This window comes from Camellia sinensis, chromosome 5 (genome assembly GCF_055761805.1).
Source record: "Camellia sinensis isolate YWXY chromosome 5, ASM5576180v1, whole genome shotgun sequence".
Classification (NCBI taxonomy): Eukaryota; Viridiplantae; Streptophyta; class Magnoliopsida; order Ericales; family Theaceae; genus Camellia; species Camellia sinensis.
In genome coordinates this window covers 61,309,403-61,318,434 of record NC_138965.1, presented here as the reverse complement: position 1 = coordinate 61,318,434, position 9,032 = coordinate 61,309,403, and positions in this window count along the sequence as shown.

Genomic DNA, 9,032 nt, shown 5'->3' with positions numbered 1-9,032 from the left:
TGTAATTCAAGTTTATTCATTTGAATTCTCTACATACTATTATTCACTAAGCCTTGCTCACTCCGTGTTATGTTTGTCTCTGTAGGTAACCAACCCGGAGGTCAGTTTTAGTCCAGCCTAATAGCTATTTTTGATCATCCCACCGTATCCAGGCAGTTCAGTGAAGTTACCCAATTTTGTGAAGTTCCTTTCTTTGCTCTGAGCATGGGTAACTGACTCTTGTCAAACGTAGGAAAGCATGTTTAACCTTTACTATCGATGTTTTAGTTATACCCCCAGTTGCGAGGATGGGACTGTATATGTGTGTGCATAACTGTCTCGTATGTGTATTCTCCTTATATGTTGGACTATTTGATGGAATGTTTGTGATCCTGGCATGTAAGCATTAGCTCAATGGATGTTTGTTTTAAATTGATAATTGCTTCCATTCAAGCCCCAAATTATATAATTATTTAGTTTTGGGACTATTATCGAATTGGTCATGCCCAAACTTTTAGGGGCGAGTTGGGGGGCGTGACAATATCTAGCCAAATAGTCCAGGAACAAATAATCTTAGAACTAACCGTTCATAGATTGTAATCCTCTTTTATATAGTCTGTCCAAATAAAAGTATTTGTTTGGAGGAATTAAGATATATGATTGGATTCCATATCCAACACTTCAACTAATCTATTATTTAGTTTGAAAAGTGAAGACAAGAATTATTAATCCTTCATATGTGATATAGTGATTCCGGTTTTGACCTGATCTTTGTTGTACTCCAGACTCGAGTTTCATGGTTTAATGTTGTGGTTCATCTTTTATTCCCTTGGTTTTCCCTTAAGTTTGTCTTTTGGTTTGTTGTGGTTGTGTTTGGGACAAGTTGGTTGCTTGATTTCCAAACTCTTGTTGCCTAGATTTTTGTTCCTTTGCTTGAGCAGCACTTCTTGCATAGCACTTCTAGCGCTCGAGAGGGCTTTGCAAATTCTCAGTACTTTTGCAAGCTTGCAAAACTACTAGGAGAGTGTATTCTAAGCTCGAGCGGGACTTTCTGCACTAGAGCGGGCTTAGCTTGAGCGGCCACTTCTTGCGTCCGAGCGGTTGATCAAATGGTTGTAAAACTACTGGATAAGTTTTTTCTACGCTCGAGCGTCAATTCTTGCGCTCGAGCAATGTGCGTCTCTTTCATTGTGTCTTGACGCTCGAGCAGCACTTCTTGCGCTCGAGCAGAACAACTTATTGTGTCTGATGCTCAAACGTCACTTCTTGCACTCGAGTGACGCTCAAGCAGACTGTGCTTATATCAGTTCGTGAAAGTGAATTTTTACATCACTTTTTCAGATTTTTTCTTCCTAAATCCTAAAGTTGAGACCCTCTCTCTCTAAAACACACACACACTCTCTCTCTCTCTCTCTCTCTCTACATTTTCATCTAGTTCTAGTGATTTCTCCACCCATTTGCCTTTGTTAAAAAGAGTGAGCATCTCTAGATCTCCGTTTTGATCTGAATAGAGTTGGATTTGAGTATCCTTGAAGTTTCATCCTTGCTTGGCTCGTCTTCTCTCCTTGAGGTAGGGATTTTCTATACTTTTATATGTGTTGTTGTGTAACAATGGTGGAATTTGGGGTATTGTGAACAAACCTAGGGTTTGGGTATTAAATCAAAAGAGAGGTTTCTAAGTGAATGAGCTACAGATGGTTATGGGATTGAATATGAGGCTATGTTGTGTCAACATAGTTGATTTTGGCATTTGGTTTGAATTTGGGAAAAATGGGAGTTTGTCCTAAAATCTTCAGATATTTATTTTGTATAAATAAATGCAATTGATATTGTAAATATGAAATTGGATGGACGTTGATATAAATGGTGGGGTTGGATATGCATTATTTTACACCTTTGGGAATTTGAATAAATTATCTGTCTTGATATTCAATATCTGTTTAGAAATATCTATATTGGGCTATCGGTGGAGGATAGCTATGATTGTTATAGAAATTGCATAAGGATTAGGTGAATTAAAACTAATCTCTTGTTGATTGTCATTGAATATGACTACGTTTTAAATACATTATATATGTATGATTGTTTGGGATGAGAAATGGGATGTACTCCATTGTTTAGGAGGAGATAGGAGATGGACTCCATTGAAATTAAGTTGGCCTGTGTGTTCAGGGTGAAAGTCCTGAAACTGCGCGTATACATGGGTGCCAATCCAGTGGACGAAATTTTCGTAAAATGGCAAATTGAAGTGTTTGTTTGATAATTGTGTTAATTCGGGAATCACTGAGTTGTAGTCTCAGATGGGTTGTCTGAAAGATAATGAAATTGGCTCATAAAGTGAGATGAAATGAATTAACTTAAATTGACGAGAAAAAAAAAAAAGGATTGAGATGTGAATTTTGGTATTTTATGATTATATAGATTATGGATGTTTTATCACTGGCATACACATTATACTTATATCTTTGTTAAGATCCATATACTGTGTTAGATTTTTTTACTGGGGTTTGACTCACCCTATTTGGGAAAAACCACTTTTAGGTGTTGATGATATGCCTCCGTCAAGGCAATAGCTTGGAGGAACTTTGGAGCAAGAGCTTCCGTTTGTTGCATTTTTTTTATATAGCCCAGGCTTTATTTGTATTGAGCTAGTCTCGCTTTTACTGTAACCAAGTAATGACTTGGAAAGATGTAAGCCCTTAGAGAATTTAAATATCTGTTTAACTTTTATTTCTCTTTACTACTTGTAGCACATGCTGTAGATTCAAAATGAACTATTTATGAATGTATATCGCATGTGTCACTTTTGTGTATCAATTCAGATTAATGAAAGTTTATTATTTCAATTATGTTGTCTAGCGTTAATTGTGTTGGGTTGGACTATTGCAATTATCTTCAGGGCGTTACATGTGAGATTATGCTATCCTTAGGGGGATACAAAAAAGTTGAATAATTTCTTCTGCGAATTAGTTGGTAAAGACTAATTTCGCCCCAACTATTTAATATCTATTTTCCTTCTTTTTTTTTCACAGAACATTTTATTCTTCTCAATCAAAATGAAAATACAAGAAGAGAAAAACGCAAATGGGGTCTTATGCAACAAGTATATTGAGAGTTGGTGGCTGATATGTATTTGAGTTGTCCAACAGCAATCACCAACGTGCTCAATTTATGGTTTCGTTTTCCAATCACAATATGCCACATCTTTATTTGAGCTCAAATTTCAACGCTTGTAACTTTTATTGATGTTCATTTTAGTGTTATGTATTGCACTTGGGTATATCAATAATTTTTTTTTTATTGACTAACAAAAGTATGTGTAAATTATATCAATAGTTCCTATAGTTTATACGATGCGTCAATTTGGTCCCTGTTGTTCCAGTTTGCTCAATTATTTTAGTCCAATAAATAACGGTTGTAAGTTTGGTTAACGGAAAGTCAAACTATGTGTCAATTTGGTCCATATAATTTACACAATGTGTTAATTTGGTCCCTGTCAAAATCGAGCAAATTAAAACAATAGAGACCAAATTGACACATTGTGCAGACTTTCCGTCCACTAAACTTAACAACTATTATTTATTGGACTAAAATGACACAATCTATTAAATAAAGGAACAAAATCGAGCAAATTAAAATAATATTGACCAAATTAACACATCGTGTAAACTATAGGAACTATCTACATAATTTACTCCAAAAATATTTAGTAGACTTTAAAACATGTTACAAGTCCCACATGAAAAATAAAATAAAATTTGAAAGTCAAATTTAAAATTGTCATTATTTTATTAAACAGTTCAAAAGGACAAAAATGATCTTTTAAATAGTTATCATTTTTCATAATTTCCCAACGAACATGAAATTTATTGCAATCCATCTTTATTCAGTTAATCCAAACAAATAAGATCTTGAATATTAACACTTTTCTGCAAGCAAAAATTAAGAAATGAAAAATGAAAGAAATAGACTAATCTTAACCTTTCTTCTTTTTTAATTTTGGTTACAGACTAATCTTATCCTTTTTGTGTTGGTGAATTTTCAAAAATAAAATCAGTTTGTTTTTTTGTAATTTCAAAAACTTTTCTTATGTTTTTCTTACAAGCTCTTTTAAGTTTTATACGTTGTCCCACATCTAAAACATGAGATTAATATATTGAGATAATAAACACTCATGAAATATTCATTGCAATAAGAAATTAGTGTTGATGCTTATACTGTTCAGCAGATCTGCTTATACTAAAGGTTAGCATGGGACTAGTTAGACTACATGCCAAAGTCTGTTCTCAGCTAGTTAACCTTAAATGGGAAGGTTACCATGGGTTACCATCGAAGCTCAGCTTGTCATTGTCGGTACCCACTACCATACATTCGCACCGCGTTAAATAGCTTATCATTTCATTCAGTAGTCGTAGGAAAATTTTAAATTTTTTTACATACTTGTGAAGATGAAGTCAGTCCCATTAACAACACAATTGGAGAGACGGCGGTGAGGGAAGTTTTGGTGAAATACATTGTCAAACCTGCTATGACCAAATTGTGCTCTGAAATATTCGAACACCTCCTTGTGCGAGGCCAGAATTTCGATCGCAGTATTGCAATTAAGATATTCTTCTTTATGCTACTATTGGTCGTTCTATATTCTACGTAAGATATATAAATCCCTTTTGTTTTCTGTTTCAGATTGAAATTAGAGTTCACTAATCTTCTTTTATATATATTGGCATATCTATATAACATGACCACTTTACTCAAGTGACAAAAAATACACATTCATAAGTGTTAGATCACATCTTGCCTTTAATATTAATCTTTTTTTTTTTGTCATTATTCTTATAATATATATTTTTTTCGAGTTATATATGCATCACATGTGCAGACTGCTAGTGTATATATATATCTAAGACAATTTTAACTCACTTTTCTAAAAAATTCAGCCCAGTTTGGATTTTGGAAAGGTTTTTGAGAGTTCGACATTTTTTTATAAATTTTATACGTTTTAAGTGTATTTAGATTGAGTTGATCTACAAACTTCAAAAAAAATAAAAAATATATATACATATTTCTATATATTTGTTAGTAGTTAATATTTAAAAAAAAAATCATAAATTTTATACGTTTTAAATATATTTAGATTGAGTGGATCCAAAAACTAAAAAATATTGATTAAAATATTTAAAAAGTTCACTACAAATATAAATTAAAAATCAAAAACTATTTCTGAAAATTTCAAAATCAAGCAAAGTTTTAAAAAGAGGAAATATCATTTTCCGCCCCAAACTATCATGCGTTTTTTATGTTGACCCCCCATACTTCAATTTATTTCAATTTAGTACCTGAACTTTTCACAAATTGATGAATTAGACCCCTGCCATCTCCTTCCATCCACAATTGGACGGAAAGTGCCGATGTGGAGAGGCAAATTGATTTTTAAAATATAGTTTGGGGGGCAAAATGATTTTTAATTTGGGCGGTAAATTGATTTTTAAGGTATAGTTTGGGGGTAAAATGAAATTTTAAATGTCACGCCAGCACATTTCGTCCAATTATAGACGGAAGGTGACGGCAGAGGTCTAATTAATCAATTTGTGAAAAGTTCAGGTACTATATTGAAATAAATCGAAGTATGGGGGTCAACGTGGAAAACGTGTGATAGTTTGGAAGGCAAAATGATATTTTTTTTCTTTTAAAAATTATTTAAGAATTTGAAAAGCAAACAAGTTTTGAATTTTCAAAATTTTAAAAACTATTTTTAGAACATACAACTAAACAGGTTTTTAAATTTTGTCAACTCTTTTTAAAAAAGTTATTTTTCAAAATTGATTCTAAAAACCAAACTAAATGGACTTGAGTTTTTTGTTTTCCTTATTTTTCTTATCTTTTAGTAAAATTTTTTAGTATTTTATGTAATTTTTTTATTTTTAGATACACCTAATTTAGGTATACTTAAAAAGTACAATATTTGTGAATTTTTAAAAAAAAAATCATCAAATACAAAAATACTAAAATTTGGTGCATTTTTATATTTTGTTCTATTTAATGAATTTTATAAAAACATTTGTACAGATTATATATTTTTTAAGTATATATCAAGATTTAGTAGATATAAAAAGTTTTAAAAAAAAAATAAGATATTTAAAAAAATACCCAAACTATTAAAATATGAATTAAAAATTTTAAAAACTTGAAACCATTAAGTGTAATATTCTAAGGCCCCGTTTGTTTTCAGAGATAAAATGGAGGGGATTCGTAGTGAAGGAATTAATAGTGACGGAATTGTTAGTGAGGGAATTGATAGTGAGGGAATTAATTAAAATTGTGTTTGTTTTAATGATAGTTGTTAGTGTAGGAATTGTTAAATTATTTTTATATAAAATAATAAAAAAATACAAAAAAAATAAACATTAATGTTTAAAAAAAATGCCCAACATGTAAAAAATAAAAAATAAAATAAAATTTCTAGTCCCCTCACTATTTTTCTAATACCACCTCCACCCCCTCCATCTTAACCCCCTTTCTAGCCTCCATTTTAATCTCCTCCTCCATCCTAATCATTTCCCTAACTCTACAAACAAAAACAACACTAAGTGGGTCCCACCTCCATCCTAATCCCATCCCACCCTCTATACCCCAAAACAAACGGGGGCCTAATTTCCATGCTATTTCAGGATTCTTATGATCGTCTCAAAGGACTTTATCAGTTGCAATATGGAGTATCTAAAATGGTGTCGTTGTGTCTAATCTGATTGTATTTGGTGAAATAATTTCCATGCTATTTCAGGATTCTTATGATCGTCTCAAAGGACTCTATCAGCTGCAATGTTGAGTATCTGAAATGGTGTCGTTGTGTCTGATGTGATTGTATTTGGTGGAATAAATTATGGCATCGTTTGGGAATTTGGCTATTTTAATTATTTTTTTTAACTTTTTAATTATTTTATGAGATGAACAAAAAATTGTGTTTGGGATGAATTGTAGATTTATTTTAGATGAATAGATGGTTGTCAAAGAAAAAAGAATAAAGCTTGAGACCCCCAGTGGGGGTACTGGGGGTCCTCACTGATTGGTCCAAAAAATATATATATATATATATATTTTTTTAAAGTTTTTGGCCATTGGCAGCCCCCATGTGGCACTGGGGGTGCTGGGGGTGCCAAAATGCTGGGGGTCTCTAGCATTTCTGAAGAAAAAATGATTGATTGAAGTGTTAGGTGTGACATTTCGTCTTATTAGTTATTTTAGCCTTTTTTTTTTTTGTCTTTATTAACTATTTTAATCAAGACCCAAGTTGCCAAACATGATAGTATAATAGTACGGGAGCAAATATATATAATGTTATTTTAATTTGATTTTTATTAATGTAAATAGTAAATCTATCACTTTGGGTTAAACTAAGTGGGTGTTTGGCAAGTTGTTATTTTAGTAGGTTTTTTTAGTTTTTGATTATTTTAAGAAGTTAAAATTTTTGTGTTTGGGAAGATAGTTGATTTTTTTTGTAGTTGGATGTGATGTTTGTGAGATAAAAAGTGAAATAATTATAGGTTTGATGTGACATTTTGTCTGAATTTGTTTTTTTTTTTTTTGGTTTTTTAACCAATTTTGTCTTTTGTGTTTTTTTACCCAAAAAAAAAAAACACCACTTAAAAAAGTTAAAAAGTTAAAAAATTACTAAGAAACTTAAAAAGTCTATACTATTCAAGGGTAGCTTGTGGGGGAAGCCACTAGGACAAAATTTAGATAGCGTTTGGTAGAGTTTTCTATATATGATTTTAGAATAGGAGTTATATTTTGAATTTGTGAGTTTTGGAATTATGATTTGAGTGTGAAAAATTTGTTTGATTATCAGTTTTGAAAAAAGTTTTTTATTGAATTTGAAATGAATGATGTGACATATGATATTTAATTCAAAAATTTACAATTCATAACCAAACACAAAATCCAAAATTTTATTCAAAGCTCATAAAAAATAAAAAAATTATGGAAATATTTTTATTTAAAATATAAAAATAATAGGTAAAAATAAAAGTATATTGTTCCGGTCAACCGGCTAGATGTCCGGAGGACGACCGAGTTAGCCAAATTTTTCCGCCTGAAAATGAGTTTTTAAAAGTGGATGTGAAATTAATTTTTAAAAATTACAACCACATACCACATGCAAATCAAGAGGTGGAATTACAATTTCAAAACTCTTCCAAACATAGCCTTGATTTTTGTGCCCAGTAGTGAGTCAAAAGATGACTTTGGCAAAGAGATAAAATATACATTATCATATAAAAGAGATAATAATATAGTTTTTTTTATTCATATGATTAACTAATTTTTAATGAAAAGGAGTCAAGTACTATATAAATTAAAAAAAAAATTCTTCATGAATCACTGTCTTTTTTTAAGGAGAATTCTATTCTAGATCCACATATCATATGCATAATTAGTTACGTTATTTTCTTTTTTAATTATGACTAAATTTATTCTTTAGTTATAATATTATTTTAAGATTTTGACTATGACTTTTTTAGGTTTAATATAATTTTGTTTGTTATAACTCAAAAAATATAAAATTATATCATTTTCTTCTTTATAACTATGAGGTGCATATGATATAGTACATAGGTCCTATTTGGTAGAGTTTTTTTAAATTAAAAGCTAATAATCAAAAAGCAAAAACTAAAAACATTAATTTTCGAACTTCCAAATAATCATTTTTTTCCAACTTATTTAAGTTATGGTTGGGCTTCTCTCTAATTCGCAATCAGACTAGAGTATGTTGTTGGGTCTGTGGGGGCCAACCACGGGTTTTGTTTCGATAATTCGAACCGTTTAATATGTAAAACTCGTCGAGTACTTTATTTTTGTAAAAAAATTACGTTGATCGGATATCAATAACTACTTGATCCAATCAGATTTCTGTCAACGATAAATATAATTTTCAAAATAAATTGTTGATAAAAATCTAGTTCGATCAAGTAGTTATCAATATCGATCAACGTGATTTTTTACGAAGATAAAGTATTTAACGAACTCTATACATTAAACGATTTGAATTATCAAAACCG